Below are 20,432 nucleotides of genomic sequence, written 5' to 3' on the forward strand. Positions count from 1 at the left end.
CCGATACATGTGGAGTCACCAGCCGCCTCTTTTCACCTGACAGTGAGGAGTTTCACCAGGGGGACGTAGCGCGTGGGAGGATCACGCTATTCCCCCCAGCCCCCCCCCCCACTGAACAGGCACCCCAACCGACCAGAGGAGGCGCTAGTGCAGCGACCAGGACACATACCCACATCCGGCTTCCCATTGGCAGACACAGCCAATAGACTCTGTGCATAACTGTAGTCCACCGACTTCCGGTTTCTACGGCAGCAGCCATACCAGTTTCCTGTTCGTTAGCGCGTGCTGTTGCCAATGGCGTATTTTTCGCGATGCTGGTAGGTGCAGGTGAAAGTTTGTCGACAGTTCTGTGCATGTCGTTGACATTTATCCATGGTAAATCTCGCAGGCATCGCGAAAATATTATGCCGTTGTCAATAGCACACGCCAACAAACAGGAAACTGGTATGACCGCTGCAGTAGAAACAGGAAGTCTGTGGACTACAGTTATGCAGAGTCGACTGTGTCTGTAGGGACACCCGACCAAGCCGGAGGTAACACGGGGATTCGAACCGGCGATCCCCATGTTGGTAGGCAGCGGAATAGACCGCCATGTCACCCGGACGCCCTTAATATCTATTTTTTTTAACGTGGTCTGAATCTGGGGTAACTGAACAGCGTCGCCCTACGTGGGCCAGAAAGGGTGCGGAGGATGTGTAGCAGAATTAGTCAGATGTTTCATAATCCATGATGCTTATTAGGATTTACTTCACTTTGTCTCCCATGTGGGAGACAGAATGACCTGTGCGTTAGTTCAGGACCCCTGTTTACCCCCCCCCACACACACACACACACACACAACCCCAGGGTGCTGCAGCATCAAGGTGCATGAGAGTCCCCAGATACGGTCAGCGACCTGCGGCCCATCTCTACAGCAAACGCCGACCAGAGCTTTTTCAGGGTGAAGTCACCATGAGAGATAGATAGATAGATAGATAGATAGATAGATAGTGTAATGGAAAAATACAAACTTACACAGGTTCTGCTGTAACCTTGGTACTGAGACAAACACAGCCGCTTGTTTCCAGTTGGAAGTCACGAACTGCTCACGTGCGTTTGCATTCGACTCGTGTTTTGCCTACAACCGACCCCTCCGTTGCCGTCGGCGCGTCCTTGGTGCTGAGATACTGTCTGCTTTCTCCATGTGTACCTTAGTCTAGAAGTGCTCTTCCCCACAACAAAGATGGCTGGTATGTGGCCTTCGCATGGTAGAAGGGGAAGTAGTTTGCACCTGTAGATGGGGGGGGGGGGGGGGACGTATCTAATGCGCTGGGCTCATTCTGGCCTTGGCGAGACTGAGACCACGTACATGCAATTTCCTGTGAATTAAACTTTCTCAGAGAGACGAGACTATTTTCTTTTCATGAGGAAGTTTGTCCTCGCAATAGATAAAGAAGCTCTGAGCACTGTGCACACATTATGACCAAAGGACAGACTCTCCTCTCACCTCTGCAGATGCAGGCTGATGTTTATCCCTCGTTTTAAACAAACTACCCCGCTGAACATCCACACGCATCCACCCACGGCCCCTGCGTCCCACCGTGTGGATGTTGTGGTGTGTAATTGTACCTCTTCTCCTGGATCGCCACCTTGCTGTGGTGGAGAAGCTTGCGTGTACAAACGATCCCATGAGCTATGCCATCCAGAGCGTGGCTCCTGGCAGGGTCACCCGGGGCAGATAGGTCAAGGGGGGAGATTCCAGATGAAGCGCGAACCAACAAAGACCTCAACGGTGGAACTGCTGGAAGGTGTCTCCAGGTCACAACGGCAGTGGAGGTGGATGAAGGCTCTAACAGAGGGTGGTCCCCAATCGTCTTGGTTCTCCATGCCATTGGACTCTGACCACCCCCTGCCAAGGACCGTGTGGTGGCTGCAGACGCATCAATCACTCCACATAAAAAGCTGTCACGCACAGGCGTCCTCCCATGATGCGGCTCCAGGGTCGGCCTCTACACCCACCTGGGGCCCCAGAGGGAGGACGGTCATACTCGACCCCGAGTGACTGTCGATAACAATGATGATGTAACTGTGCCTGTGTACTCATGTGAGGGTATGCAAGTAGGTACGTGTATAATGTGTACATTTGCGTGGAGGTGAACTTGTGTGTTAATGTGCAGGCTGGTGCAACAGAGCTCCTCAAGAAGGAGATTAAAGAAGTAATCCGTCTGTCTGTCTGTCGGTACATCTACATCTGTTCACTCCTGCCTTCTTTTCCTCCACCGTGTCGTGTGTTTGGTCCTTGCTGCTGGATTCACATGGACTGTAGTGCAGATCGCAGATTGCTGCTGATCTGAGCCGGTGCAGAATTTGTTTGAAAGGTCCTAATCATCCATAGCCGACCACTCCGCCATGATTTCTCCAATTGAGCTGCATCCAAAACAGGATGTGTGTGCGTGTGTGTGTGTGTGTGTGTGTGTGTGTCGGGACGGGAAGGGGGGGAATTAGACTTGGAGAAGACCAGAGCACCAAATCTGTATGTGAGGATTTGAGGCGGGCAGCAGGGTGGAAAATTCACAGAATTTCTCATGTTTGTAGCACTGCTGTCTCCTTCTGCACCAGACAGACAGACAGATAGACCGGGGGGGGGGGGGACAGAGAGAGAGGGACAAAGAAGGAGGGGGGAGAGAGGGGAGTGGCTGGTGTGTGTGTGTGTGGGACGGAGGAATTCAGATGAGGTGTTTTAACAACTATTGTACAAAATTCTACAATGCAGATGTGGCAGACAGAACAGTAGGCTGCACTGATTTGGCGGAATGTAAAAAGGAGGGAAAAAAATAAAATAAATGAATAAAATTCAAGGACAAAGTATACGGATGGATAATCCTCCTTTTATTTTGATGTCGCTGTCTCATTTACATCCACGCTGCGTCTGGTGTAGCTGGGCGTGTGGTGGGAGATGGACGGTTTGAGACGCCATTACCATCCTGTCAGGCCTCCAGACCTGAGCAGCATCCCAGACAGACGGGAGCAAATACAGAAGAAGATAAAAAGAACAAGTCCTCCAACCCATACGACCACATGGGTCGTTTGTCCTCTAATACGACCCACGGGGGCGTTTCCTAAATTAGCGCCCCTACCGGCGGCAGGAGATATGCCACAGGTACTTTTCGCCCCGGTGCATTGTGGGTTTTTAAAACAACGCGAGAACAATAGCATATGTCGTCAGTCCGTTGTTGTGTTGTTTCGCCGTCTAGTAGAGTAACTAAGATTGCTAAGTATGTTTAGCCATGAATAACGTTATAAGAGCTAACTTAACGTTAGCCACAAGTTAGAAAGTCAGCTAGCGTGGACATTATAACCGCTATGTGACATTAAACTTTGCTTTTATTAATATTCCTTCTCGCGAGAGCTTATGGAAGGAGGTGCTTATTGGTACAGGGAAAGTAACGTGTTATAATTACGGAGGACCGCGAGGAAGCAGCTTAAAACGTAACTATAGGTCGTAATAAGCTGCTCGTACAAGAATCCCCCATGGCTGATTCTTCAGTTAAGGGAGTCTTTCTGTCCCCAGCGTAGATTTTCAAGACAAACAAAAAACTTTTTTTGAAGAAACAGTTGTATTTGTTAGAGTTAGGTTGTGTTAGCTATGAAAAAAAGATTTGTGTCTCAGTGATGACATTTTAATACTTGAAAATTCAAATGTGCCAGAATTTCACTGTTTTGGGCTTGTCCCCAACCCAGACTTTTTAACTTCCCCTCTGTAATAAAGTAATAAATATGGTTAAATGCACCAAAGCTTTACTTTGCATGTTCTCATAATAATTTAAAAAGACATATTTCAAATTCACATGGTTTATATAGGTGCAATTTGCAAATTTTTTTATAGTTAAATATCGCTGTCCCTCATACATCTGTCATTACCATCACACCCCACATTTTAGAGCAATAACGTTTTTTCAAACAACAACAATGTGGTTGCCATGGAAATGAGAAGTGCCAGAGGCGCGTGACCAGTCATGGCAGAAACGTGACTTTTTCATGTCCACAAATGTCAGTAATGTGAAGATTTATATGTCCTGATCTGAGAGTATGTTTATTAGGCATCATTACCAAACAAGTTAGTAATTGAGGATTTTAGTTCAGAAATAAGAAATTTCACTTTATTCACGTATATTCAGCTAACAAGTTAGGTTAGCAAGTCAAGACTTGGCCAACTTTTCCTCCAAAAAGTGAAAACTGTCATTACCATCCCGTGTCATTACCATCACGTGTCATTACCATCACATTTTGCTGTTGCAACTTTGGTAAAAAGCATCGCATCATAATATCACACTTATTTTATAGGACGAGCAAAGCAATACCAAGATATTTGTTCATGGCCACTTAACAGAGCTTTTGAAAAAGGAAAAAAATGATTGTAAAGAAATGTATTTTTTATATTTTCAAAATTTCAAAAGCCAAAGTGCCCCAAACTGAAGAATCACCCACGAACGGCCTATGGGATCTTTTTCTTTTTTCTTTTTTGTGGAGGACAGTCTCGATAAAATAAATAAATAGATAAATAACAAAGACACCGGGGTCTCTACATTTAGGAGGACCTTTCGGAGTTCTTTGCCCAAATTTTAGCTCTTCTTTTCCTTTTCACGATGAATCTTTTTTTTCTTCCTCCCGTTCTCTGGAGCCTCCCCGGAGCCTCTCGGGTGTCCCTCCGTGGCGGAGCCACTCGTGTTTTCCGTGGGCGGTGTTGTGGAAACGAGCACGCCTCATTTGCAGCAGGCCTTGTGTTTATCCTGCAAATTGCAGTCACATATCATTTAGTTACCCTTCATTATTGCGAAGGAAAACAATCAGAAAACCTCAAAAGCAAAAGAAGAAAAAAAGAGGAAGAAGAAGGACGGGGAGGCCGCGTGCGCTGGTCTCATCCGGCCTCTTCCCCACTTCAGCTCAGTGAGACTCTCCGCTCGCGTCAGTCTGCTGGAACACGTGCGTCTGGTTCTGACCGCCCGCCTCACTCACGGTCAGCCGCCTGCAGACGGGCGTGCTAGTGACACACACGCGCACACACACACACTCGCTTACCACGGCGGCGTGACGGGTGAGAAGTGTGTGTGTGTGTGTATGTGTGTGTGTGTGTGTTGTGTTTGTTGAAATAAGATGAGAAGATTCCCCTCAGGTGATACGTTCATCTGCGTGTCGTAGGTCGAGTCAGTCGTCTCTCTCTCTCTCTCTTGCTAGCTCTCTCTCTCTCTCTCTCTCTCTCTCTCTCTCTCTCTCTCTCTCTCTTGCTAGCTTTTTTTGGTTTGTTTATTTTTGACCTTATCTTCTGTAGTATCTCTGTCCTCTGTACTGCTGCCCTTCATTCCTTCTTTCTTGCTCTTGCTGGCTCACTTTTCTGGTTTTGCTCTATTTCCATCTCTCTCTTTCTGTCTCGCCCTTTGTTTTTCCCTTCCTGTCCTTTGCTTTCTTCCTTTCTTTCTTATTTTCCACCGTTAGTCTGAGTTCCCAAACTTTTTAGGCAACGAACCCCGTCTACATCCTGACCGGGTTGATGCACCCAGGTCCCCCACGCCTCCAAACAAACACAACACAACATACCTCCAAACAAACACAACACAACACAACTCCAAACCAACACAACACAACACTGCCTATTTAGAGCCGCAGTAACGACAATGTCATGCACAAATAATCACAACATACGTAACAAAATATTCCAGAGCTCAGCGACGCGCGCTCACGTTCCAGTGAAACTGGAACTGCACTGCAACAAAGTTTCCATAAACTGCAGCAGAGTCACGCAGAGGATGCTGGGTAGTGGCAGACCGGCCAGTCGGGAGAGAGGATGGGGGGGGGGGGAATGCTGTCATATATTCGGCCGCATTAAAGAGAAGTTGCATCCAGTTTAAATGAAAATTAACCGTCTATGACGTAACGCTTACTGACAATTTGTATCACGTTACAAACAAGTTACACACGATCCAGCACGTGACGAAACAACACCGTTACATTGTTTCACGGCACGCTGGGGCTCGCTGCTCTGAGGGGCGGGCGGAAGGAAAGATGGCAGGAGGGGGAGAGACGTTAAACTGGCTGTGGTAATAGCGTCGGTCTTTGTCCCGTGCTCATTATTTGTGCTGTGATTACAATCTCGTGAGGCTCAGGTTACCCTAATACACCCGGCCCAGGCTCGGGCCGAAATTGGGACGCGCTGAGTGATGGTTGAATCGAAGCTGCTAAAGGAAGTGTAAGTGTGTGTGTGTGTGGGGGGGGGGGGGCAGGATCTGGTGTAAAATAAAAACAAATAGGGAAACGTAATACGACAGAACAAAACACAAATCGAGGTGGGGATGATGTGCAGCGTGGCCCTGGATTGACAATCCACCCCAGACAGCATCTGGATGTGGGCCACTTCAGGCAATGATGCGGCACTGATGGCCTTCTTCTGGCCCTGACAAAATGGATGTGAGCCTGAAGTGGCCCACATGTATAATAGCAAATATGGCCCAAATATGCCCCAAATCAAATGTGGGCCTTTTTTGGCAAAGAGGCGGTGCTCCCGGCAACATGTAATCTGGATGTGACCCTGAAGTGGCCCGTGTGGTAAATGGTGAATATGGCCCAAATATCACAAAACAAATATGGGCCACCTTTGGCAAATATGTGGCACATGCGGCATTGCTATGGCTTGGTTCTGGCCCAGATCTGACAAACAGGAGCGGACCGCCCAAGTGCCATCATTCCACGCGGGGATGCGGAATGTGGGCTGGATGAAAGTGTCAGGTGTGGGACGGGTCCAGGCCACAGCAATTTTGCTATCTTGGACTCCTCCAGCATGGCAGAGATGGAAATGAAGACCCCGACCGTATAATTCCCTCAGGGACATTTTTAATGCCAGTGGGGTGCCTTGTTTACACCGGGGCGAGAGGGTCTCAGTGTTGCAGATTATTCCGAGTTGGGTGAGAGAGCACACAAGGTGTGCTGGGACTCTCCAGCCAGGGATGGGCGAAGAGACACCAGTCGCCCGGGGTCTATACTAGAAACCAAACGCTGCAGAGGGCCTCCCAATTGCCATGCAGTGCTAATCACAACCCCCTGCTCCCTCCATCTGGTCTCCATCAGCGGCCCTACTGTACCGGTCCACATGCTCCACCTCCATCCACCCGCCATGCTCTTCCTGTCTGGCGAGGTGCCATCTCTCTCTCTCTCTCTCTCTCTCTCTCTCTCTCTCTCTCTCTCTCTCTCTCTCTCTCTCTGTCTCTCCCTCTCTCTCTCCCTCTCTCCCTCCCTGCCGGACTACGCTTTTGTATTTATTTGCATTGGTTTGCAGTCGCCATTTCTCCCTGGCTCTTATTTCTTCACCTAGCAGGATAATTACTGATAATTAGTACAAAATAAAATAAACCTGCAGTACTTACCTACTACTTTGTGTTTAGAGACTCGTGTGTAGTCTGTGTGTCGTGATATTGACCCACGCAACTCGATTTAATTACTTTCACTGGTGGAAATCTCAAGAATCTGAGAAAATCTCCTTTTTTTCTTTTTTAATTTAGATGAGCTGGATCAGCCAAACGTCTAAAAAGGAAATGCAAAAACACAACCACATATAGAAGTGTATTTTTGCATGTTTCAAACATCTTCTTAAAGGACCATTCCGGTGCTTTTTTGCATGTTTTAGCCCATTTAATACAAATGGCAAAAACTTTACATTACTCCTGACCAGTTTCCAAAGCACACAACGGTTTTTAATAGATTTTTTAATGTGTTTTTACTGCCCTCCATGCAGCCTTTGGTTTCAGATCGGCGCGGAATTTCAAGGAGTTTCTAGTGACGTCATGGCCTTTTGGCCACGGGATTCCCTTTGGAATTAGATCAACCCAGAATGTTGGCATTTTACGTTTCTGCAAACCACGGACAGGTTACAATCTTGACGTTTCTGAGCCAAAAACACATTTCATATCAACATGTCAGCTCATAGCCAATGCTGGCATGAACATGAGCCTGCGTCCACGTCACGTGCCTGTCACGTTTCCGTCTGCCAAGATAAAAAAACGGCTCATGTTCCTTCATCCCCGGTGGAATATGCAGTATTTTAAGAGTTTCGGCACTAAAATGCGTTTGACAACATTTCTAGCCAATTTGTGCATTTTATTTTCATAATGTTCCTCCCGTGACTATATATGATCTTTAGTTGGTTAGTTATTAAGAAGATTCTTTCAGGTCTCGCCAGAAAATTGTTGGGATGCAGCGTTTTCTATCGTTGCTATGGTGATGCTGCTGAAACCACGTGTTGTTTAAATGGTTGTTTTTGCGTTGTGCAGTTATCGGAGCTGTTATGCTATTGGTCTTATGTGATGTAACTGTTGTTTGATGATGTTCAATCAATCTATCTATCGAGTTGCATTTTATATCGCGCTCCTTCAGTAAAAAACAGATTTTAGAGTGGCCCCGGGGATGACGTATTCCTTCTTCTTCTTCTTTGGATTTCTAAGCACACAGGGGCTGTTTAGTAAAGACATTATATATATATATATATATATATATATATATATATATATATATACTCGATAGATAGATAGATAGATAGATAGATAGATAGATAGATAGATAGATAGATAGATAGATAGATAGATAGATAGGTAGCAGTGGTGAGCGGTGACCTTTGAAGCTGGGTATGCTACCTCGTCCCCACCTACTCCCACACCCACCCCGTGCACGCACGCACGCGCTAACGACCGCCCGCCCCCTACAACCCCCTCCCACCACTGCAAATGACACGCTCGCACCCCTCACACACACACACACACACACACACACACACACACACACTCCCCCCCAAACCCTAACCCCTCCGGGGGGGGGGGGTTAGCTACGTGGGTTAGATAAAAATTTCTGTGCGTTACTTTTCGTACGTTTTCCTACGAGCAGGGAAGCAGCAGGAGCAGCCTGCCCCGGAACGCCTGCTCCTGGCTCCTGTGGCTCCTGGCTCCTGTGGCTCCTGGCTCCTGGCTCCTGTGGCTCCTGTGGCTCCTGGCTCCTGGGGTCCGCGGTACACAGCGATGCCCACGAGTCTCTTCCACACGTCCCTGTTTTCTTTTGTTTTGTTTCAACGCGCTCGTTACGTTGCTCCGTGGCTATTCGCACTCCCTCATTCAACTGGTGATCGAGTCGAGCGTTGCCAAATGTCTTAAGTTTTACTCGACCATGTACCTCGTATGTGTTGATCGCTGTATGGAGAGTGTTTGAATCGCCATAAGCTGCCGCGGTCCAGACTGTGCGTTGTGTAGACAAAAGGAGACATGGCCAGCGGAACAGTTTGCTAGCCTCCGGGCAGCCAGCTAGCCATGTGTGTTTTTCATATGTGGCAGCTTGAAAGTGACGGACTAACTTCTTCGTTGATTTTGTGATGCCGTGTTCGGGAGTTGGACGTCCTCCTGCAATAATCATCCTTTTCTCTTCAAAAGTCCTCCGGGAAAACGGGACGGAACGTCACGATTCCACAATATGCGAATTGTCGCTCATATTGACAAGTACCGAAACGTATGGCGGCGAGCTTACTGATGTGTTTCCGGATCATCAATCAATCAGATTTTATTTGTATAGCACTTTTCATACAAACAAATGTAACACAAAGTGCTTCACACAATAAGCTGGTTCACAGCCCGCTTTTCTGCCCACAAACCCCCACGCTCAGAGCATACTTCCATATACCGCGAATACCAACCCAAATACAACTGGGAATCACGAAGCGCATGCGCGGAGTTTGCCGCAAGCAGGACGGATGTGGTCAGTGTTGCCAGGTCCGCCGTTTTCCCGCAGAATTGGGCTACTTTCAAGATGTTGCCGCGTTTTTTGGTGGGGGGTTTGCCCGCGGGTTGAGGTTTTGCTTGCAAATTACATGAATTGTATTGTGGCGAACGTAGAAGCAACGACAAGGGTAACTTTGCAGTCCCTTTATTGATCTCACACAGAAACAAGAACTTACAGGAATGTGACACAATACATGGGCGTCATCTACTCGAACAACAAAGTTGTTCAGGGTTTCAGTTCCAAGGTAACACAACAGAATGACAACTACAATTACACCACAACAAATAGTAATAACATAAACACATAAAAACACATAAAACACTTACAAAACATTTAATAACAACTGACAATCTGCACGCAGTGCCTGATGGGTAAAACAGGGCAATTGGCGCAATTCTGACGGGGTAGCAACTTCGCTACAGTATATTTAAATAAAATAATTTAAAATAGGCTATATTTTAATTTAAACACATTTCAAATTCAGCAATTCATACAACTATAGCACTGATACGATCGTACTGAAATCCTAATCTTAACCATTAGTGAGAAACAAGCCAAACTGACTCCAGATCAGCACTTCCACACATGGCCATGGGACACGCCCCTCACTGGTTGACACAGAGTGAGCCTGCGCTCCTGCCTGACTCCCACTCTCGCAGTGACTTGTTGAGCTAACGGAAGCTACGCTACCCAGCTGTCAATCCGGGAAGAAAGAGATGACACCCGGTAAGTGGGCAAACATGGCAAGAGATAGGACTGGGAAAGTTAAAACGGCCTGAAGGATTGGATAGAACGCGTGGCCGGGGATGAAGCCAAAGCTATCTGTCGGTACTGCAGAACCCAGATTCGAGCGCATCGTGGTGATCTCCAAACCCCCAGCAAAACGGAGAAACGCATTCGAGCTCTGGTATTGGGCTGTTTTGGGGCTAGTTTTATTTGCCATTTTGGGCTAGTTTTGATTGGCCATTGGGCTGGTTTTATCACAAAGACCTGGCAACCCTGGATGTGGCCCACTGCGGTAATGCGAGTCGGAAAACCAGACCGCAGTTGCCGTTTGAAAGAAAACAATCGAAGAAATTGAGAAACAAACATTTAACTGACACGTTTTCATGTAGGTAATGCTCATGTTACTTGTTAAAATAGATTTTCAATTCATTACTGTATGTAAATTCTCCCGTCATTTTCAAATGCCTTGGGCATGCACCGCATTTATAGCTTATGACCGCTCGCCAACGACAGATAGATAGATAGATAGATAGATAGATAGATAGATAGATAGATAGATAGATAGATAGATAGATAGACCTAAAGCTCCTTAAATACACTTCGAAGTGTTACACAACTCCCGACATTGAACAGCGTCAATACTTGCTAATATGTCCTAAATAAATCATCATTCATATGCTTTTTTTTTTCAAATAAACCACATAAATGCAGTGTTATTTATATTTTGGCTGCAGTAAATATTTGATATATTCTGTAGATATATATCTTTTTACGACCCTATTTACAACGCTGTTTTGCAAACCGGAAGTTCCGGAGCTGTGGCGCTGATTATCCTGCATGGTGAGGCTCGGGGGAATTGTAGTTTTTAAGAATATTAGTGTGACTTTTTAATTTTTTTTTTATTGAAAGAACATCATCAAACAGTTACATAAAACAAGACAAATTATATAACAGCTCAGATAACTATACAACGCAAAGACAATGATTCAAACAACATGCAAGCTTAGTGGTTTCCGCGATAGAAGCGTCACCATAGCAACGATAATTAATAATAATTAATAATCATAGAAAACGTTGCATTCCAACAATTTTCTGGCGAGACCTGAACGAATCTTCATAATAACTAACAAACTAAACATCATATATATTCACTGGACTAAGATTATGAAAATAAAATGCAAATTTCTCGCTAGAAATGCTGTCAAAGTGCGTTTTAAGACGTACATTATCTTAAGAAGTTGCTAACCACTGAGAATAAAAGGAACGTCAGCCATTGTTTTGTCTGGCGAATGGGATGCTCTACTGCAAGGGGAATCTCTTGGCAAGAAATTCCCTGACGTCAGTAGAAATTCATAGAAATTCTGCGCCGATTTGAACGGGACATATAGTGATCCACTGCTGAAATGACATAGAGTAATAAATATTATTCAATGATGAAATCATAACAAATGTAAATACTTGAGTTGAACAATACAAAAAGCCAGAAAAAATAGCACCGACGAAACAATTAGAGTTGCTTACAAAGGAAAAATTAGTTTAAATGACAATTCGCTTATTAAAATAATCAACACTATATTCCCCACATAAAATGCCTCAATATTGGTTATTATTGAGACCAACACTAATCACATGGACAAGATGTTTACAAACGTAATTCATAATGCAAAATAGTTGCATATAATTTTACTTCATAATATTCCAGGGCGTCCAATGCTGCCGCAAAAGATTTAACATGAGAGTCAATGGAAGACCCTAAGCATCAATAAATGATGCTGAAATGTACCTTATTCGTCTACATGCAACAAATCGACTCTGTGCATAACTGTAGTCCAGTGACTTGCGGTTTCTACTGCAGCGGTTATACCAGTTTCCTGTTTGTTGGCGCGTGATGTTGACAATGGCATATTTTTCGCGATGCCTGCCAGATTTGCCATGGATAAATGTCAACGACATGCACTGAATTGTCGACAAATTTCACCTACACCTACCAGCAAACGGATGAAAAGTTGCAAGTTGTACATATCAAGTTACGTCCACAATTGTGAGGATGAGGATACTTGAAACTTTTCGCCCCTTTGTTGGTAGGTGCAGCCGGAAAAGCGGCTGATGAATGAATGAATGAATGAATGAATGAATGAATGAATGAATGAATGAATGGACATCACACTAGCCGGCGTTTTCAGCCACCATAAATGGAGGTCTTCAAAAACACTCTCCAAAGTATAGATTAGAAAACGCCGGTCTGGTATTGTAGTGTGGCCGCCGAAAAGTGAACTTTTTGAAAACGTTGCCACATGATTTTCATGCGCTCTCATGTGCAACTGCTGCTGAAGCATTCTGCACATGTGCAATAGAAGAAACCACTATGGACGGCAGTTTTTGAAAACGATCGGAGTGCAAGCGTGGACGTAAAACGTTCTATCCGATTTCAGCACGACTCATTTTAAATTCATCCACGTTACTGTAAACTATTAAAAGGACTCACTGGCCGATCGGCCAGGGGGTCGGGGGTCGGCCCTTTGGTGGAGCGGTTAGCGATGTTGCCTCGTGGTGGATGCAGTACAACCCTGGTCTGATTCGAATCCCGCAGCGGGCGGAAATATGTTCGGTGTGGAGTTAGAAAACAACGAGACAGGAGACGTGAGAGTAGACGTAGTCGAGGTAGTTTACTAGCTCCAACTTTACATGTCATATATTCGACAACGACACTGAACTCTCTGGACCGGAAGCGGAAGTGCATTCTCTCTTAGGTGAATGTCTCTAGTTATATAGATGTGGGTCACCACACAGGCCCCCCCCCAGTATTCACCTACACAAAACAATGCAAAACAGCAAAAGCGCAACTCATGAACATAAAAATAGACTCTACAACAGAACAGTCAATAACATAGTGCAAAGTCACGGGGAAAACAAGTGACGAGTCGGGGGGTGGACCCTGCGGCCATAACGGCTGCGCTTCACAGGAGGGGAAACAGATGGGGCCGAAACCCGGGCCATAGGCGGGGCCGAAGCAGGAACAGAGGCAGGTGCCGGGGCCGACCTAGGAGGGCGTCCCCGCCGCGGGGGTAGGGCCAATTGCATTGGCTCCCCAATGTCCAAGTGAGCAGGCTTGAGACGGTCTATAGCGACCCGCTCCGGCCTGCCCCCCATGTCCACCACAAAGTTCTTATCCCCCGCCTCCAGGACGCGGAAGGGCCCGTCGTATGGGGGCTGCAGCGGGGACCGATGGCTGTCGTGCCTAATGAAGACGTACCTCGCCGATGGCAGATCCTTGGGGACGTAGGACCGGGGGAGGCAGTGTTGAGACATCGGAACGGGAGCGAAGGCACCGGCAGCGCTCCGGGACGCACTGAGGTGAGAGGCGGCCGACCAGGGAGTCGTAGCATCCGGAAGAAACTCCCCCGGAACTCGCAGGGGCTGGCCATACACCAGCTCAGCGGAGGAGGTCTGGAGGTCTTCCTTCGGGGCCGAACGCAGGCCGAGCATGACCCATGGGAGCCGGTCCATCCAGTCGCAGCCAGTGAGGCTTGCCCGCAGAGCGGCTTTCATGTCCCGATGGAACCGCTCACAAAGTCCGTTGCTCTGCGGGTTGTACGCCGTAGTGCGGTGGATCTTCATCCCCAGGTGCTCAGCGACCGCCGTCCAGAGCTCCGAGGTAAACTGGGAGCCCCGGTCGCTCGTGATGTCACCCGGTGTGCCGAAACGGGCCACCCAGCAGCCGATGAACGCCCGTGCTACCTCTGCTGCCGTCGTGGAGGACAAGGGAATAGCCTCTGGCCACCTGGTGGCCCTGTCCACAATAGTGAGGAGGAACGTATAACCACGGGAGGGGGGCAGGGGACCCACCAGGTCAACATTGACGTGGTCAAACCGCCTCTCTGGAACCACAAACGGCGCCAAAGGGGCCTTGGTATGGCGGTGCACCTTGGCGCGTTGGCACGCCACACAAGAGCCGGCCCAGGCTCTAACATCCTTACGGAGCCCAGGCCAAACAAACTTGACGCTCACCAATTTGGTCGAGGCCTTCACTCCCGGGTGGGAAAGGCCGTGGACGGTGTCGAAAACTCGGCGCCGCCAGGAAGTAGGCACCAGGGGGCGCGGTTGACCGGTGGAGATGTCACAGAGGAGGGTGGTGTTGGCCGCGTCGAACGTCACGTCCTCCAGCCGTAGCGCCGTAGGGGTCGACCGGTAGTCTTGAACGGTCGCGTCCTTGGCTTGGTCCGCTGCCATAGCGGCGTAGTCGAGTCCCAAGTGAACGGCGTTAACAACCGCCCGTGAAAGGCAGTCGGCGACGGAGTTATCCTTGCCCGACACGTGTTGTATGTCCGTGGTAAACTCGGAAACCGCCGCGAGATGACGCTGCTGACGCCCAGACCACGGTTCTGAGGTTTTGGCCATACAGAACGTCAGCGGTTTGTGGTCCACGAAAGCGGTGAACTGTCGGCCCTCCAATAGGAACCTAAAGTGTCTGGTTGCGAGGAAGAGACCCAGTAGTTCCCTATCAAAGGTGCTGTATTTGCGCTCGCTCTCACGGAGTTGTTTACTGAAGAACGCCAACGGCTGCCAGCCCCCCCCCCACCCACTGCTCACACACGGCCCCCACGGCGTAGTCGGAGGCATCCGTTGTAAGGGCTATGGGGGCGGCAGGCGACGGGTGAGCTAGCAGCGCAGCGTTGGCCAGCGCGGTCTTGGCGGCCACAAAAGCCTCGTCCATCCCCGAAGACCAGTCCAGCTCGTCCTTAGACTTCTTACCCCGCAGGGCCTCATACAGGGGACGCATGATGTGGGCGGCACGGGGCAGGAAACGGTTATAAAAGTTCACCATGCCCAGGAATTCCTGCAGCGACTGTACAGTGCGGGGGCGGGGGAACATGGTGACAGCCTCAACCCTGGCAGGGAGGGGAACGGCCCCCTGTGGAGTGATGTGGTGCCCGAGGAAGGTGATGGACGACTCCCCGAACTGACACTTAGCTGGGTTGATGATGAGGCCGTGTTCGCTGAGCCTGTCAAACAGCTGTCTGAGGTGCGTCATGTGTTTCTCCGCCGACGCGCTGGCCACGAGGATGTCGTCTAAGTACACAAACAAAAATGGCATGTCACGGAGCACAGAATCCATAAGGCGCTGAAACGTCTGCGCCGCCCCTTTAAGGCCGAAAGGCATACGTAAAAACTCAAAGAGCCCAAAGGGTGTGATGACAGCCGTTTTTGGGACATCCAGTGGGTGGACCGGCACTTGGTGATACCCCCGCACTAAGTCGATTTTGGAATAGATGGCAGCGTCCGCCAGGTGGGTAGAGAAATCTTGTATGTGCGGTATGGGGTACCGGTCGGGGGTCGTGGCATTGTTTAGGCGACGGTAGTCCCCGCACGGGCGCCAACCCCCGTCGGCCTTAGTAACCATGTGAAGAGGGGAAGCCCACGGGCTGTCAGAACGGCGGACAATGCCGAGGCGCTCCATAGTCGAAAACTCCTCCCTGGCTATTGCGAGCTTGGCCGAGTCGAGGCGTCGGGCCCGGGCGTAAACTGGGGGGCCCACTGTGGTGATATGATGTTCCACGCCGTGCTTGGCCACCGCCGAGGAGAAGGTGGGTGTGGTCAGCTCGGGGAAATTTGCGAGCAGGCGTTGGTATGGATCCTCGGTGGAGAGTGTGTTAGCGAGGCACAGCGCTCCAGCGCCCCCAAGCGTGCAGGGGTATGACGCAAAAGAGACGGCATCAATCACGCGACAGTTTTTAACATCCACCAGCAGGTTGAAAGCACAGAGGAAATCCGCACCTAGGAGCGGGGTGGATACAGCAGCCATCACAAAGTCCCAGCCGAAACGTCGGCCGCCAAAACACACGTCCACATGTCTGATACCGTACGTCCGAATGGACGTGCCGTTGGCGGCGTCCATCTGGGGGCCGTGACTGTCGGTCATCGTGTCCACAGCTTGTGCTGGTAGTATGCTGCGTTGAGCGCCAGAGTCAACCAGCAGCCGCCGGCCCGACAAGGAGTCTCTGATGAACAACAGCTTGCAGTCACGGCCGGCGCCCATAGCCGTTAACGAGCGCCGGCCTTGGCGTTTCCCTGAACCCTGTAACTGCAGGGTTTGCGACACCGTTTTGCTTTTGCCCCAAACCTGGCATGGTAATAACAGAGCCCGTCGTCAGGTTGGCGGCGGGCTGTCACCGCAGCCGCGGTGTCCATATAGTCGTACACAGGTGGTGGTGGGGCGGTCTGGTGGGGTAGCAGGGCATGCACAAACTGTTGCCGGTTGGCCAGGAAAACCCTGTCTGCTTCAGCAGCCAGAGAACGGTAGTCCTTGGAGGCGGCGAGAGGAGAACTGGCCAGTGCTGTGCGTACAGGTGCGGGGAGCTGCCTCAGAAAAATGTGTGTGAAAAGAAAGGCCGGATCAGCCGATCCCAGCACAGACAGCATTTTTTCCATTAAATCAGACGGTTTGCCGTCGCCGAGGCCATTCGGGGACAGTAAACGGTCTACCTTCTCCAGCTCCGACAGTTCAAATAGTTTCAGGAGGAATGTCTTTATAGCATCGTACTTGCCAGCAGCTGGCGGAGCTTCCAACAGTGTCATTGCTCGCGCCGTTGTCGATGCGTCTAACGCCGCCACTACGTGGAAGTACTGCGTTGCATCCTGCGTTATCCCTCTCAGCTGGAACTGGGCTTCCACATGTTGAAACCACGGCCGTGGATTATGCTGCCAAAAGTCGGGTAGCTTCACAGTAGCGGTGTAAATGCTAGCGTTAGCAATAGCCATGTTGTTAGCACCGGCGTCGTCGTTGTCAGACATACTCGTATTAGTTGTTCGATCACGTCGGGGTCACCAGTGTGGAGTTAGAAAACAACGAGACAGGAGACGTGAGAGTAGACGTAGTCGAGGTAGTTTACTAGCTCCAACTTTACATGTCATATATTCGACAACGACACTGAACTCTCTGGACCGGAAGCGGAAGTGCATTCTCTCTTAGGTGAATGTCTCTAGTTATATAGATGTGGGTCACCACATCGGTTACATTGGTGGCAGCGAAAGGATCCGGAAGTGTCCGGAAGCCGTGCAGATTCCCATAAATCTCTTCGGACTTACTGGCCGATCGGTCAAGGGGTCGGCCCCTTTGGTCGAGCTGTTAGTGATGTCGCCACGTAGTGCAGTACAACCCTGGTTCGAATCCCGCAGCGGGCACAAATATGCTCGGTTACATTGGTGGCAGCGGTGGGATCCGGAAGTGTCCGGAAAGCGTGCAGATCCTCATAGGTTTATTCGGAGCACGGTAGCAAGTGCTTCCGGGAGAGGGTGACTACTGTAAACTAATAAAAAGACTCCCTGGCCGGTCGGGTCGGCGCCGCCCCTTGGTCGAGCGGTTAGCGATGGTTGAGCGGTTAGCGATGGTTGTACTGCACCATGTTGCCATGTGGTGCAGTACAACCCTGGTTCGAATCCCGCAGCAGGCGGAAATATGTTCGGTTACACTAGTAAGGACGTATGCTTACAGAGGCCAGAAAAGTTCTGCCAAAGTTCAATTGACTTCCCATCATGCTGTCGCCGTCACTTCAGTTACCAGGCAGAGGGCGGATATATGGTCATGCTGATTTTCGCTACCCTTAACGATCCGATTAGACTTACTAATTAAAAAAAAAAGGGGGGGGGGAATATTATGAGCCGCCCTAACGCTTCTCTTGGTGGTACTGAGAGAAGGCGAAGTTATTATTCTTCGGAGCTCCTGCGGTGAGAGGGGCAGACGGCGGACATTTAAAGCAGCATGAAGTTTGGTGTTTGTTATTTCTGCTCAACGTTTTTTAATTCCTGCGCTGGAGATTTATGGCTTGATAAGAAGCCTGTGCGTTTCCCCCCCCCTCCTTCCCTTCAAATGGTAATAATTCCAATTTACCTCACAGGCAGTTCCAGTTTCTCTCTCGCTCTCTCTGACTTTGTTTTCATTCTTTATGTCTCTCCCTCCCTTCCCAGTCCTCCTTCCCCGTCTGCCCATGAATCTCACTGGTGCTTTTGTCGCGGTAGGGTTTCCTTTATTTCAGCCAAGGCGGCTCAGCACGCCGCTATCTGCAGCAGAGTTGAGCCGGGATGTGATCCCTACAGGGATTTGCAGCCTCCGGATGAGTGTGAATGGGATCCGGCTGCAGGGTCCAGATCAGGCTGTCAGCGCTCTTCACGGGCCCAACACGCTCTGCACTGCCATCCGGGGAGACAGGAACTATTTTGTTGTTTGGCGGGACGAAAGTGTGACATTGTCTTTTACAAATGTGTCGCACCTAACAAGCACTCAGACCCACGTGGCCACACATCACCAGGAGAGGAACGCAACATGGTGGAGACAACATGGTGGAGACAACATGGTGGCTCCACGCACTAGAAAGTACAGGCGTCGAAACCCTGCAATTGATAGATTTATGATAATTTTTTTAAAAAAACCAACCGAATGACGCACACACATGTGTAGATATATGGGGAAATACACAAACGTTTGTCATCTGGTCAAATCCATTTGCTCCCTCGCCTTGGATTTCAGCAGCTCATCTAATAGGAACAAATGACCCATGTGGTCGTATGGGTTGGAGGACTTCTCTAATTCATATGGCAGTCTTCCTTTCTAAGCAAAGTTAAAAGAGGGCAGTGAACAGAAAAAGGGGGGAAAAAACTTTCCTGTGGGTGAAAGGCAAAAAAAAAGAAAAGAAAGTTGTATCTAAACTTATTTCCTATGGATTTTCTGTCTTTTACCAGCTCACCCTGGAGGCGCCTGCGGTCGTGCCCCCCCCCCCCCCAAGATATTTCACTTCCTCATTCGGCCATTACATCATCTGTTTCTATTTCCTGTCGAGCGTAACTGCTCGACAGCCTGTCTGCATAATTAAAACGACCTTAAAGTGATTTGCTGCTAATATTTTTAGCCCGGCCATTATTCAAGGTGCACAGACGTTCGTTGTGCATCAAGAAAAACAGTCCGCCGTGATGAGGGGAACGAGGCTTGACAGCACCCCCCTCCGCTTGTTCATCTGGGGGGAAATTTTGAGTGTAGGTGATGGAGCTATTGGCCAATTTATTCATTCAGATGTCAGTTTTGCAGACGAATGTATGTATGTAGCTGTTGGGTTTTTGGAGCTGTTGCAGCCTGTCAACATAGTGAGAGCCCGGCCATTAATCACAATGCATTTGATCAGAATGCAGCGAACCTCTACTGTTTCCTGTGATGGAAGGACGATGGATGGCTGTGTTAGATCTTGTTCTGCTAATTGGGTTAGTCCAGGCTAATGGCCATTTAGATGGCGGATAACGGAGGCATTTTCCTCTGGAAATGTGGTGATGGAAACAGAAGCTATCTGGTGTTTGAATTAAGCCTCGAGATAAAAAGCTCCCAATGTGTGATATACTGCTTGCTCTGGACATCTTCTGACTGCGCTCGGTGTGTCGGGTCCTTTAGGTACACGTCCCACAGCAAATCCCACATTATGAGGGTCGTGGTATCAGATCAGTTCCTGTTTCTGTGTTATTCAACTTTATATGTTCTGGGACACATCTGGGCCCTCACACAGGGAATGTCGGGGTTCCTATGCAAAGCTGCAGCATCTGGAGATGTATAGAAAAAGAATTTGGAAAATTAAATCCTAAAGCTTAGAAATTGCGGAAAAGTTAGGAAAATGATGGAAATTTATTGTTGGGCAGGATCAATACACTATATGTTCACATCCCCTTTTTGCATGGTTTCGGACCTTAAGTCATCTCAAATATTGCAATGTTTCTTATCATGAAGAATAATTATCTCTAGAGTAACACAACATATTTACTGTGGACTGGCTATCAACGTATTTGACTATCAACATGAATAATACTGAACACCAACCTAAACCCTCAAATCTAGTGAGGAGATTTAAGATCTGGGAGAGGTACTGAATTTTGAAATACAGAAT

Source organism: Lampris incognitus, chromosome 3, assembly GCF_029633865.1.
Source record: "Lampris incognitus isolate fLamInc1 chromosome 3, fLamInc1.hap2, whole genome shotgun sequence".
Classification (NCBI taxonomy): Eukaryota; Metazoa; Chordata; class Actinopteri; order Lampriformes; family Lampridae; genus Lampris; species Lampris incognitus.